At 47.5% G+C, this 13438-nt stretch overlaps 1 protein-coding gene across 1 annotated transcript in view; it reads left to right on the top strand.

Annotated features, from left to right (window-relative positions):
- The window catches only part of VTCN1 (V-set domain containing T cell activation inhibitor 1), a 58037-nt gene extending 57460 nt beyond the window's left edge, over positions 1-577 (top strand). Inside the window, exon 6 of the mRNA XM_062193508.1 lies at positions 518-577. The gene's annotated coding sequence lies outside the window, so the exon portion shown is untranslated. The remainder of the gene's footprint in view (positions 1-517) is intronic.
- Positions 578-13438: the final 12861 nt, after the last annotated feature.

Here is a 13438-nt window from a genome sequence, read left to right as displayed (position 1 = left end):
TGCTTTCCCAAGTGCATTAGCAGGGAGCTGAACAAGAAATGGAGCATCCGGGACTCGAACCATTGCCTATGTGGGATGCCAGCATCACAGGTGGTGGCTTACCCCATTATGCCACAACACCGGCTCCTCAGATATTTTTAAACTAAAGACTCAGTCATTATTACATACACATATTATGACCGACCATGACATTTTAGGTCACACATACCCTCTTGTTGGGAACTGAAGCAAGAAGCACCTTTCCACCCCTACCAGGGAGCCTGCCCATCCCTCATCTGAGGACCTGTCTCTTCCTGAGAAGTCACTGGAATGACCTCCCTTAAGGATGGATTCAAGCCATGCCCCTTGCCCCAGCAACCCATGGGACTGTGTGGCCTCATTAGGACAACATCAAAATACAGAAATTAAGCCCATTTCTAAACAAGATACCCACAGGCGCAGTGTCAGGGAGGGGCTTGGTTTTCAAACAGAAGTTTGCTGACTGGCTATAATGGTGCCTTATTGCTGTTATTTTCAGAATCCCAGGAATCTACAGAACAATTTTACCAGAAGATATGACCTAGTTTTATATTTCTATGGGGAAATGAATTCATATCTAGGAGTCTGGAGTGCACAAACAAAAACAGAAAACAAAACAAAAAAAAAGATGTCAAAAGCAACTCAGAGAAGATTCCAGTAAGAGCAAGATAAATCTGTCTTCAAAGACATCTACGAAAAATTGGGGAACTAATTCATGCGATCTGGAGGAGTGTGCAGAGTGCTGACTGGTGCACACGTGGACACAGGTGCTCCCGTATCTCAGGGACCTCCCATCAACTTCCGAGGAGTGAGAGATGGGAAAGTGCACCTGCCTTGGCTCTGAAGCTTAGTCTCGCGTGCTGTGGTGCTGCTCCAAGGAAGCTCCGGCAAGTTTCACTCATGATACAACCTCGTCTTGTATTCCACAAACTCAACTGCTGTGTATGCCGTGAAGACACTGCTGGTCAGCTGCCACCGCACCCTCAGAGGTGGGCCAAGGATTTGCATTTCATTCCAATGCCTTCAAAAGTGTCTTGGCTCACCCTCCCACCTTATAAACGCCAAAGAATGAAAAATGATTTTAGTGGAAGAAAAGGATTTGGCTGACACTGCTTTTCTAAATCATGGGAGCATCTTTTTAAAAACAAACCAATGCCAGTGTATCTGTCAGAGGACTTTCATCCATTAGTGGTCCAGGGAAGGACCTCTCACCTTGCCTACGTGGCATTACGTCATCACAAGGTGTGGGGCTTCGACTCCCTATCCTTTATGGATAGCTGGTGCTCCTGTTCTTGACAGCACCTAGAACAGTGAGACTCACCAGGCCCAATTTTGCGTCCCCTCCATCCCCATTCCTCAGAAGACACTTGGCAATGTCTGGAGACGAGTTTGAGAATCACAACTTGGGAGGTGAGGACACGGTACTACCAGCACCTGGCCAGTGTAGCCCATAGATGCTGCTCAGCATCCTACAATATACAGGACAGCACCCTACCAGAGGGGATTAGCCAGCCCCCGCCAGTCATGCCAAGGTTAGAGACCCTGACTTAGAGTAGATGCGAATATATCTGTTTGCTTCCCAGGATTGGGCACTGGTTTCTGTCTCTCTGGCTGCTGCCTCAGCACAGAGAGCTGGAAGTCTGTGTCAGGCAACCTGGACAGTGTCTTCCAAGGAACTGAACCCACACGGCCCTGGGAAATTCAAGAGGGGATTATCTTCAGGTTCCTCTCCCTTCCATCTACCTGAAAACTGGGTTCTGTGAGAGAGAGATGCCGGAACTCCAGCTCAAGGTCTCTCGCTCTGAATTTCGATCTCAGGACCCTGTCTCACCAAAATTCAAATGAAGGCAATACAGGTATCCTCCTAGAAACACACAGGGACTTCTGAAAGCAGGACATGAACTAAGGCCTTGTGGAAGGAAGCTTTGGATGGAAAAGGACGCTGGTTTCCAGCCCTTCTCCCCCACACTCTTCGGGTGTTGACCACTGCCTGCCTGGCACTTGGACTCATCACAACTGTATTACATTGTGTCACCGAAAACTTGATTTCAGAGTTCTGACCGTTCAGGAGAATGATTAAATATACATTTCCTACACTTCTGCCGGCCTGGTTTGTCAAAGAAAGTGAGTGATGTGGACAATGGGTTACAAATACCACAGAGAAGTTGTGAAAGATTAGGGCTTATAATTATGGGACAAGTCTTCAGTAAGCTTTGTGTTGCACAAATGGATGAATGAATGGCAGGGAATGGTGGGAACTGTGAGAACGGCCAGGTGGTTGGGTAGTTTCTCAAGGAAACTCCGCCAGACTAATGTCCCCTGGCACATCTCTAGTTAGGAAATAGTGGCACAGGGGACTTGAGGCAGTTAAATGGAAAAAGGCACAGAGAGAGATGAATTTCTACAGTGTATAGGGAGGAATTACAAAATTCTCAAATCTTTGAGCTAGAAGAACCTCAAAATCATCCTCTCTAGTCCTTTCACTTGTCAAAAAAAAAGACCCGGAGACTCCGGGTGAAGTGACCAGAACGTGACATATGCCAGACATCCAGCGATGCCAAAAAGGCCAAAGCATTTCAGAACCAACAACACATTTGAGGGAACAAACGATGGGACAAAGTCAAGTACAGACTACCACCTGTCCTAGGTTATATGTGAACTTGGTTTTTAAGTACACAGTGACCTCAATCTGCACATTGTTGATTAAGGAAAAGGGGGAGGCAGGGGGTCATTATTACATAATAAGGCTCTGCCCTGTGGAATATGTAGTGGACTTTGGTTCTGTTGATGACAATTGTAATTCCCAATCCCCCTAAAGCTGGTGAAGTCTTCATGTATCCACCTGACTGCTCTAATTCGGATTCTCTACGTTGCTGAACTGCCTTCTCCTTCTAACCTGGGCTAACTTCCTCTTTCACAAGCATCATTCCCCGGAGTTCCCATGTGGGCATCACCAGTGAAAACAGAGACCCACAAACAAAAGTGCAGCCATTCTCCTTCCCATCTTTCTTTACATTTTACCGGCTCTCAAAGTCCAAAAGTCTTCTTTCCCAGTGAAGCTATCTCTGAGTGATCCAAAGTCGATCACACACAATTTGCCACACAATCACACACTGTTATTTTTTTCATTGATGTGCATTTTCACTCCCTTGAAGATGATAACAAAATAAGCTTGGAAACCCAAACAGTCCTTGGAGATCTGCTCTGTGAAAGAGGCCAAGGGGATCCCTAGGAGGACTTGTTTGCTGTTGGTTTGCACTGGGTCATAGCAGCTAATTCACTGCCTGGAGAGGAGGCTCGGCTGGCATTACTGCAGGAGCCCCGGCTGCTGGAAGGCATGGCTGCTGCAGATGATGGCATCGCCTGACCCTTCTCAAAGCCATGACTTTGACCTTGAGCTGGATCTGAACTCCTCAGTTCAGATGTAATTGCCTGGCCTAAGAGGTATCCTTAGTATTTTCACTTATAAGGTCCCTTACCCAAAACACTAAACATTACTTCAACTCAGAACTTTCCAGACACTTTGGTCCTATAACCCTTCCCTTAGAACAGACAAAGAATGACGCTCAGTTAATCTAGCCTGTGTGCCAGCTGTTCACAAGAGACACAGACCATTTCTTCCCTTTCTAGTCTTCCATATTTGGGGCTATGAAATTTTATGTGGAATCATTCATGTATCATTACAGGGAGAACATTTTTAGGTTCTGAGAGATAAAATTCTAGGGCCTTTTGGTATTTAATATGATTCTGATGAGATGGTTCAGGTAACCATATACTTATCTGACCCGAGTCATTAGCCCAGGTTTTAGACCTGGGGCAGGTGAGACTGGATGTGGGACAGGGTTCTAGTGAGAGGTGGCAGGTGCCCCCGGAGGAAGCCGAATCACAGCTAAATGAGGCTCTATGAGAAAAATGATGATAATCTTCAATTCCTCTCACCTTCCCTTTTATCCATTTTCCCCCAATGGCCCAGTCAAAACTCCTCTAGGCCTGTGTGTTCTTTATCTTGTTTTCCCACAACTCTCCCCGATGTTTCCTGGCATCTAGCTGCATGTGAGAAAGCAGTGTATCAAGTACCTTTTCATTAGCTTACTGCATGGCCCTCCCATGGAGCTAACACCTTACTCCACTGAGAGAAAGCAGTAAGAGTGAAGGAGAAAGTATCGCAAACACATCAACCCGGTCAAGGAGACTTGGGGTCCCACAGTGCAATGGCAGTTCTCAGCAGGGAGGTGGGGGGTGCTTTCTGATAATGCCGGCATCCCCAGCTCCATGCCCCTGCTGGAGTTAAGCATCACTGTGGACAGTAACGAGAGCTGTTTGAAGGGAACGGAACTGCTGTGGAAGTCCACTGGTGCAAAGAACAGCCTCTTTGAGGGAAGAGACTGAGTGTCCCCTGCGTGCAAAATGTCCTGCTGGCTACCTCTCCCGCTCCACCCTTATCCTACCAGAGGGCTATCATTTTTGGCTCTTGCACCATCACCATCACCATTCGACAGAAGGCAAAACAGGTTCTGAGAGGTTCCATAACTCACCCAGGATCCCGTAGCCAATTGGTTTACCAAACTCAAACCCACACCTGTCTTCACAAGCCACACCATTTCTGGAAGAGTACAAACACATACACGAATGCTATCTAGGGGCTAACACATTACATGCGTATTGGCTGTGGTGCTATTTGTGTTGGCATAGGGGGATTCACTGGGAGCTTTCAATTGGTTGCTGGCGAAGACCTTCCGCTCCTGCCTGGAGGACAGCTCCTCTCCCTGGAGGAGACAGCAATGACCCCTTCCTGTGCTCGGGCCTTCCCCGGCTGCTGTGGTTTGGAGATGGTTTGAGTACATTCCTCACAGGTGCATGTGCTGCAGGTCTGGGCCCCACTGTGGCAGGGGCGGGGGGGGGGGGGGCGGGTGGAAGCTTAAAGAGGTGGCACCTGGCGGATGACAATTAGAGAGCAGCGCTGGTTGGTCTTGGGTGAGTCTGTTCCCATGAGAATGTGTGTGTGTGTGTGTGTTTAAGATTTTCATTTATTTGACAGGTAGAGTTACAGACAGTGAGAGAGAGAGACAGAGAGAAAGGTCTGCCCTCTGCTGGTTCACCCCCGAGATGGCCGCCACGGCCAGCACACTGCACAGATCCGAAGCCAGGAGCCAGGCACCTCCTCCTGGTCTCCCATACGGGTGCAGAGGCCCAAGCATTTGGGCCATCCTCCACTGCCCTCCCGGGCCACAGCAGAGAGCTGGACTGGAAGAGGAGCAACTGGGACTAGAACCCAGCGCCCATATGGGATGCCGGTGACACAGGTGGAGGATTAATCAAGTGAGCCACGGCGCTGGCCCGAGAGTGTGTTGTTATAAAGCAGGGCCTATTCCCTTTCCATTCTCTGCCATGTGTGATACAGCAGGGGGCCCTCTCTAAGATGCCAGCACTGAGTTCTACGGACCCTCCAGCTGCCAGAATCGTAAATCAAATAAACCTCTTCGTTTTTGTAATTTGCCTAGCCTCGAGTATTCATTCTGTTGCAGCAACAGAAACCAGACTAAGAGCAAAACTGTGAGCCTCCTCCTAACGCACTCCCAGGATACCAACTTGTGTTCCTTACATGTGATGAGCAAGGAGCACACGCAGTCTAGATCAAAATATGCACGTGTCAGGAAAACACTCGGCTCCATCCAATCCCTCTCCCCACCTCACCCATTTATGAGCCCGAGCACTCCACTTACCTACTTTCAAAGTCAGGCCTGAGCCCCTACTGTGGGAAAAATCTATATTGGGAAGCCCTGCCTAAATCGTACCTGCGTCATCTGGTAACCATGACAATTAAATACTTCATAGGGGTGGGCGTTTGGCACAGCCATTGAAACGCCTCTTGGGGCACACATGTCCTGTATTGGAGTGCCTGGTTAGAGTTCTGGCTTCTCCACTTCTAACCCATCTTCTTGCTGCTGTACACTGTGGGAGGCAGCAAGTGATAGTTCAAGCACCTGGGTCCCTGACACTCACAGGGGAGACCTGGATGGAGTTTTGGGCTCCTGGCTTGGGCCTGGCCCAGTCTAGGCTGATGGCAGGCATTTGCGGAGTGAACCAGCAGGTGGAAGACTTTATCTGTCTTTCTGCCTTTCAAATAAAGCAACAACAATAAATCATAAAAGCAGTTATGACACTGCCTGGTTATATTAGTTTGGCAAGGCTGTCATCATGAAATGCCACAGATCAGGCAGCTTAAATGATAGAAGTTTATTTTCTGAGTTCTGGAGGCTGGGAGTACAAGATCAAGGAGTCAACAAAATCCTCTGTTTTGCAGACAGCTGTGTGTCTGCTGCGTCCTCAGGGGTCTTTCTTCTGCACCTGTGCATGTCTGGGATCTCTCCCAATTCTTACAAAGACACTGGATTGGGGTCCACAAATATGACTTCATTTAAGCCCAGTGACCTCTGGAAAGGCCGTATCTCCATAGTCACATTCTGAGTTGTACTGGGGATTAAGAATTCAACCTGCAAATCTGGGGAGATACAACTCAGTCCCTAACACGAGCATGTGTGAAGGAATTGACAAAAATGAGCTATTCCTAAGTACACGGAGAGGGCAGACAGGGCAAATGAATATCAAGGAATCACAACAGGAAAGATGCGAACAATTTTGCCATTTCCTCTGTTTGACCAAGAACAGACGCTTAACGTTTGAACAGTTGGGACACAATGGAAAGCCCTGTCCAAATAGCTCACTGATTCAAATGGTGTCAGAGGATACTTGCAACCTAGGGCACAATGACTCAGCAGGTGCATGCTGCTAAGGGGGCTGAATTGCCTAATGTCCTCCCCAAACCACAGGTTACTATTTTAAATGCTACAAAGGACCACAGAGCATGAAAAGACGAAAAATAAAACCAGTGTGGGTCCAATCTTCAAAGAAGGAGAATTGAATCACAGTGGGACTAAATGAAATTGCTGAGTACTAGGACTGCCTCTGGGCTAGACAGGTTACAATCTTTTCTATCCTGGGGCTCTCAGGACAGAATTATTTTTTCTTTTTTTTTCTTTTCTTCTCACTAAAACCCTTAACTTTCTGCAGCCCTTCCTGACTGAAAACATCTGTTGTGCTGGTCAGAGTGCTAAAGGGACACAGGCACACTGTCCTCTGGTGCCATGTAATGCAAACATAGAAGACGGCTTATTTCGGGGAAGACTTACAATCAGTTTAAAGGAGCAGGACAACCCTCTGGGTTCTTGTTTTTGCACTTAGGTCAGACACAACTGGACTCATCAGGGTCAAGTTTTCCAATAGACAGGTCTCCCCATTGCCTCTCAGTTTTCTGGCTAAGATCAAGTATAGAGAGGCCGCCCCAGTCCCATTACAGTAAAGAGTGACCCTCCCCAACAGTAAAAATCTGTATTATAATTGTAGGGAAAGAAGGGCAGATGAGTATGGCCCCGTGGAAGCCCCCGGTTGAGGGAGGGTCTTATTAGAAAGGGAACCCCACAAAGCTCAGAGCTGAGATTAGGTTGTTCTGCCAAAGGCTTCCAGGGTCCTTTAGGTGAGTACCTGCTCAGTCAAGGAAACGGAATAGCTGACCTCTGTCCTTAATGTGTTGTACTATGAGAATTAACTGTAAAACCAGTCTTCAAACAGTACTTTATACGTTGGGTGTCTGTGTGGGTGCAAACTGTTAAATCTTTACTTAGTATACAGTTGATCTTCTGTATATAAAGATAATTAAAAAGGAATCTTGATGAAGAATGGGATGGGAGAGGGAGTGGGAGGAGGGATGAGAGTGGAGGTGGGAGGGCAGCTATGGGGGGGAAGAACGGCTATATTCCAAAAGCTGTACCTATGAAATTCATATTTATTAAATAAAAGCTTTCTAAAAAAAAAAGAAGAAAGGAATAGTCAGACCTGCCTAGCAGCCTTCACAGGGAGGGTCAGGCTCTCCTCACTATCCATCTATGTCACTGGATGTTGGTCGGTTAGAATGACAACACACAGGGTGACCACTTTTCTGTAAGAGCTCTCACGCGGGGGTGACCGCACCTGCAGAGTGAACAAGCTCCCTGTCAGGGGCAGGGAGAAGAGACCTGCAGGCCTCTGCTCAGATGTGCAGTAGCTCCTAGGTGAACAATTGCCTCGGTCCCTCAACTAATATTCCTGCCTGCGGCTTCATTGCGATTTAGGAAGGGAAAAGCAAGCATTCAGTAGGCCTTGTTAGAAACAGAAGAGTGAAGATGCTTAGAAGTAGAAGAGGGGCCGGCACTGTGGCATACAGGGTAAAAACTCCACCTGCAGTGCCAGCATCCCTTATGGGTGCCGGTTTGAGTCCTGGCTGCTCCACTTCTGATCCAGCTCTCTGCTATGGTTTGGGAAAGCAGTAGAAGATGGCCCAAGTGTTTGGGTCCCTGAATCCGTATTGGAGACCGGGAAGAAGCTCCTGGCTCCTGGCTTCGGATTGGTGCAGTTCCAGCCATTGCGGCCATTTGGGGAGTGAACCAGCGGATGGAAAATCTCTCTCTCTTTCTATATCTGCCTCTGCCTCTCTGTAACTCTGCCTATCAAATAAATAAATACAACTTAGAAAGAAAGGAAGGAAGGAAGGAAGGGAGGAAGGAAGGAAGGAAGGAAGGAAGGAAGGAAGGAAGGAAGGAAGAAAGAAAGAAAGAAAGAAAGAAAGAAAGAAAGAAAGAAAGAGAAGAAAAAGTCTTTCCTAGGTCACTGTGGTCTGATCCAATAATTCTGACAAATCCTATGTATGTTCTTGAGCAGAGCTGGGAAAACATAGGAAAATTGGCTACTCAACACATGGGTTTAAAAAGCCAAGAATCAGGGCCAGCACAGTCGCATAGCAGGCAAAGACACCACCTACACTGCCGGCATCCCATATGGGCACCGGTTCAAGTCCTGGCTGCTCCACTTCCAATCCAGCTCTTTACTATGATCTGGGAAAACAGTTGATGGCCCAAGTCCTTGGGCCCCTATACCTACGTAGGCCATGCAGAAAAAGCTCCTGGCTCCTGGCTTCAGATTGGCCCAGCTCTGGCCATTGCGGCCATTTGGGGAGTGAACCAGAAGATGGAAAAGCTCTCTCTTTCTGCCTCTGCCACTGCCTCTCTGTAACTCTGCCTTTCAAATAAATAAAATAAATCTTTTAAAAAAAGTCAGACCTGCCTAGCAGCCTTCACAGGGAGGGTCAGGCTCTCCTCCCTATCCATCAATGTCATTGGACGTTTAAAAAAAGAAAGCCACAAATCTATTAGCACTCAAGATAGGTTACTCTCAGCTTAATGAGTGTACAAAAGAACTTGGAGATACACTAAAAATTGTTGATGGGGACTGGCATTATGGCACAGCAGATTAAGCCACTGCTTACAACACTGGCCTCCTATATGAGGACATGTTTGAGTTCCACCTGCTCCACTTCAAATCCAGCTCCTTGCTAATGTGCCTGCGAAAGCAGCAGAAGATAGTCCAAGTACCTGGGTCACTACCACCCACATGGTAGACCCAGAGTGAGTTCCAGGCTGCTGGCTTCAGCCTGGCCCAGCCCTGACCATTGCAGCCATCTGAGAAGAGAGCCAGTGAATGGTTCTCTCTCTCTCTCTCTCTCTTTCTCTAACTCTGCCTCTCAAATTTTTTAAAAGTTAACAATTTTTAATTTCTTTCAAAGTTTTATTTATTTATTTATTTATTTGAGAGGAAGAGAGAAGATAGATTCACTGCTAACGCACTCCTCAAATGCCCACAATGTTTGCAGCCAGAACAAACCTCAGACAGCAGCCAAGAAATCAATCCAGGTCTCCTATGTGGGTGGAAAAAGCGTAACTACTTAAGCCATCACAGCTGCCTCCCTGAGTCTGCATTGGGTGTTGGCAGAATCAGAAGCCAGAGCCAGGAATTGAACCCAGGTACTCTTATGGGGCACTGAAGCATCTTAACCACAAGGCTAAACATCTGCCCCCAATTTATTATTTATATTATTTGAAAGGAACAGAGACAAAAACAAAGAAAAACGAAAATCTTCCATCTGCTGATTCCCTCCTCAAGTGCCTACAACAGTCAGGGCTGGGCCAGGTGGAACCTAGGAGCATAGACCTCAGCTCAGGTCCTCGGCGGGGACCCAGTATTTGGGTTGTCACCTGCTGCCTTGCAGGGTGCCTATTAGCAGGACGCTGGATTCAGAAGCAGAGCCAGGACTCAAAGCCAAGCACTCTGATATGGGATGGTGGCAACCCAACCAACATCTTAACCATGGGGCCAAATGCCCACCTCAAGTTTTGATTTTTATATAGGAAAAAAAATTGTTCCTAAGTCCAGCTCCCTAATAATGATTACCATGCCTGTACAGTCATTATTCATTTACACACAATTTTTATGTGGCTGCAATGATAACCTTTGTCTTGAGTAAATGTGTAGAATTATAGAGCCATCGAGTAGCTAAATTGGGGGGGGGGGGGGAGTAATGACTTAATCCAAGTCCTATGCATTTCTCTTGATGAATTTTCCACGTGGAGTACATCATGCTCCAGATAGTACCTCCTGCCAGTGAAGGGTGAAGTTGCACCTGAGTTGAATCTACAGAATTTTAAGCAGAAGGAAAAGTGTGCAGTTTAGTAAGGAGCTATGGATGTAAAGTTGGCAGACCCTAGATATGATGAAAATACCTAACGTCTAGAGAACAAAGAACCCCTTCCTGGGGGCCAGTGCTGGGACATATCAGGTAAAGCTACCACCTGCAGTGCCAGCATCCCATATGGGTACTGGTTCGAGTCCCTGCTGCTCCACTTCCGATCCAGCTCTCTACTAATGCACCTAGGAGAGCAGCGAAGGATGGCCCAAGTGCTCAGGCCCCAGCACTCACTTGGGAGACCTGGATGAAGCTCCTGGCTCCTGGCTTTGGATCAGCCCAGCGGCAGCCGTTGCAGCCATCTGGGAAGTGAATCAGTGCTCCTTCTGTAACTCTGCCTCTCAAATAAATAAATAAAATCTTTAAAAAGAAAAGAACCCCTTCCTTTCCCAGTACATTCTGGCTTATATGAACAGCCATAAGATAGGGTGAGAATGCCTACTTCATAGGGCTTTTGTGAGGGACAAATACGTGAAATTGCTTTTTAAACTACCAAAAAGAGGATACAGCTGTAAGGAAAAACTCCTAGTATCACTGACGAGTTTGTATTTCTCATTAAACTCTGAAATCCTGAAAGCATATTCCATCTATCTTTGTAAATTCGCACTGTCCCTCTTACCCCGGCCCTTTCTGCAGAGTTTGTCTCACACTGGCAGAAGCAGGGCCCTGTAGGAGCTGAGGGCAACAGCCAGCCGATGGTTCATGGGATGGTCAGGGATGTTTCATCAAGAGCTCTTTTTTTTTTTTTTTTTGACAGGCAGAGTGGACAGTGAGAGAGAGACAGAGAGAAAGGTCTTCCTTTTGCCGTTGGTTCACCCTCCAATGGCCGCCGCGGTTGGCGCGCTGCGGCCGGCGCACCGCGCTGATCCGAAGCCAGGAGCCAGGTGCTTATCCTGGTCTCCCATGGGGTGCAGGGCCCAAGCACTTGGGCCATCCTCCACTGTACTCCCGGGCCATAGCAGAGAGCTGGCCTGGAAGAGGGGCAACTGGGATAGAATCCGGAGCCCCAACCGGGACTAGAACCCGGTGTGCTGGAGCCACAAGGCGGAGGATTAGGCTATTGAGCTGCGGCGCCGGCCTTCACCAAGAGCTCTTAACAATGGGCATCTGGGAGCTTTTATATTTTATAAAAGCTTAACCTGAAATTATACTGTTATCAGGAGTAAAAGTTTACAAGTCAAACAAAACATCAAGTTTGCTTCGATTTTACTTTTGTTTTTTACATTTTGCATGGAATTACATAAAATAATTATGCATCTCATAGAAAAATTAATTTTTGCTTTATTTAATAAATACTGAGAAAAGCCCTGTGAAGTTACAGAGGACAAAGAAATGACTAAAACAAGTTGTTGTCCTCTCCTCTAAGGAACTTATAGTCCAGTGAAGACAGATAAATATAGTGTGCAGATATAGTATTATATGACAAGGACAATTTCAATAAAGAGAAAATATATGGGAGTCGGAACCTAGACCTGGGTGGAGTTGGGTGGTGATGGAAAGCTTCCTGGAGGAAGAGAAACTCTCAAAGTCTGTTAGGAGTTATCCATACAGAGGCTGGGCATGAGGGAAGAGGAGGGAGACCCCAAGCTGTGTTCTATGCAGAGGGTGCAACTTAGGCAAAAGGCCAGAGATTGCAGCTCCATAGGGCCCCAGAGTAAAAAGGGAATGCAGGGGTGGCTAGATACAGGGTTGGAGAAGGATGGCCTTTTACCCCAACTTTTATTTTGAAAATGTTCACACCTAGAAAACAGCTGAGGGGCCGGCACTGTGGCATTGCGTGTAGAGCTGCTGCCTGCAGTGCTGGCATCCCATATGGGTGCCAGTCAAGTCCTGGCTGCTCCACTTGATCCAGCTCTCTGCTATGGCCTGGGAAAGCACCGGAAGATGGCCCAAGTTCTTGGGCCCCTGCACCCATGTGGGAGACCTGGAGGAGGCTCCTGGCTCCTGGCTTCAGATCAGCTCAGCTCCAGCGGTTGTGGCCAATTGGGGAGTGAACCAGCAGATGCTACCCATGTGGGAGACCCAGATGGAAGTTCATGCTCCTGCCTTCAACCTGGCCCAGCCCTGGCCATTGCAGCCACTTGGAGAGTGAACCAACAGGTGGAAGATCTCTCTGTGTGTCTCTCCCTCTGTCTCTGTAACTACCTTTCAAATAAAGACCAAGTTAGGGGCTGGTGCCGTGGCTCACTTGGTTAATCCTCCGCCTGCGGCACCAGCATCCCACATGGGCACCGGTTCTAGTCCCGGTTGCTCCTCTTCCAGTCCAGCTCTCTGCTGTGGCCCAGGAGGACAGTGGAGGATGGCCCAAGTGCTTGGGCCCCTGCACCCGCATGGGAGACCAGGGAGAAGTACCTGGCTCCTGGCTTCAAATCAGCGCAGCGCCGGCCATAGCTGCCATTTGGGGAGTGAACCAATGGAAGGAAGACCTTTCTCTCTGTCTCGCTCTCACTGTCTATAACTCTGTCAAAAAAAAAAAAAAAAAGACCAAGTTAGTAAATTTTCATCCAGTCCTGCAAAATCACTGAAGTGACTTCCAATGGTGGTGGGAATGGTGTACGAGGAAGCATGACGACCCCAAGCCGTTTAGGGATGGCACAGGAAACTAAGGAAGGTAGGCAGTTTTAGAGAAGAGTGCCCATTGTTGGAGGCAACAAAAGCTAGGCAGGGGTTGGAATGAGAAGGTGTACTAAAGATAAACTCTACTGATAACACTGTTTTCATAAGGTCTAGAGCAGAGTTGTCCAATAGAATTGTGCTATGTGCAATTTATACAATTTTATTCGAATAGCCATTTATTTTTTAAAAGAT

The sequence above is a fragment of the Lepus europaeus genome, chromosome 5 (assembly GCF_033115175.1).
Source record: "Lepus europaeus isolate LE1 chromosome 5, mLepTim1.pri, whole genome shotgun sequence".
In the NCBI taxonomy this organism is placed as follows: Eukaryota; Metazoa; Chordata; class Mammalia; order Lagomorpha; family Leporidae; genus Lepus; species Lepus europaeus.
This window is presented reverse-complemented; position numbering and strand designations above follow the sequence as displayed.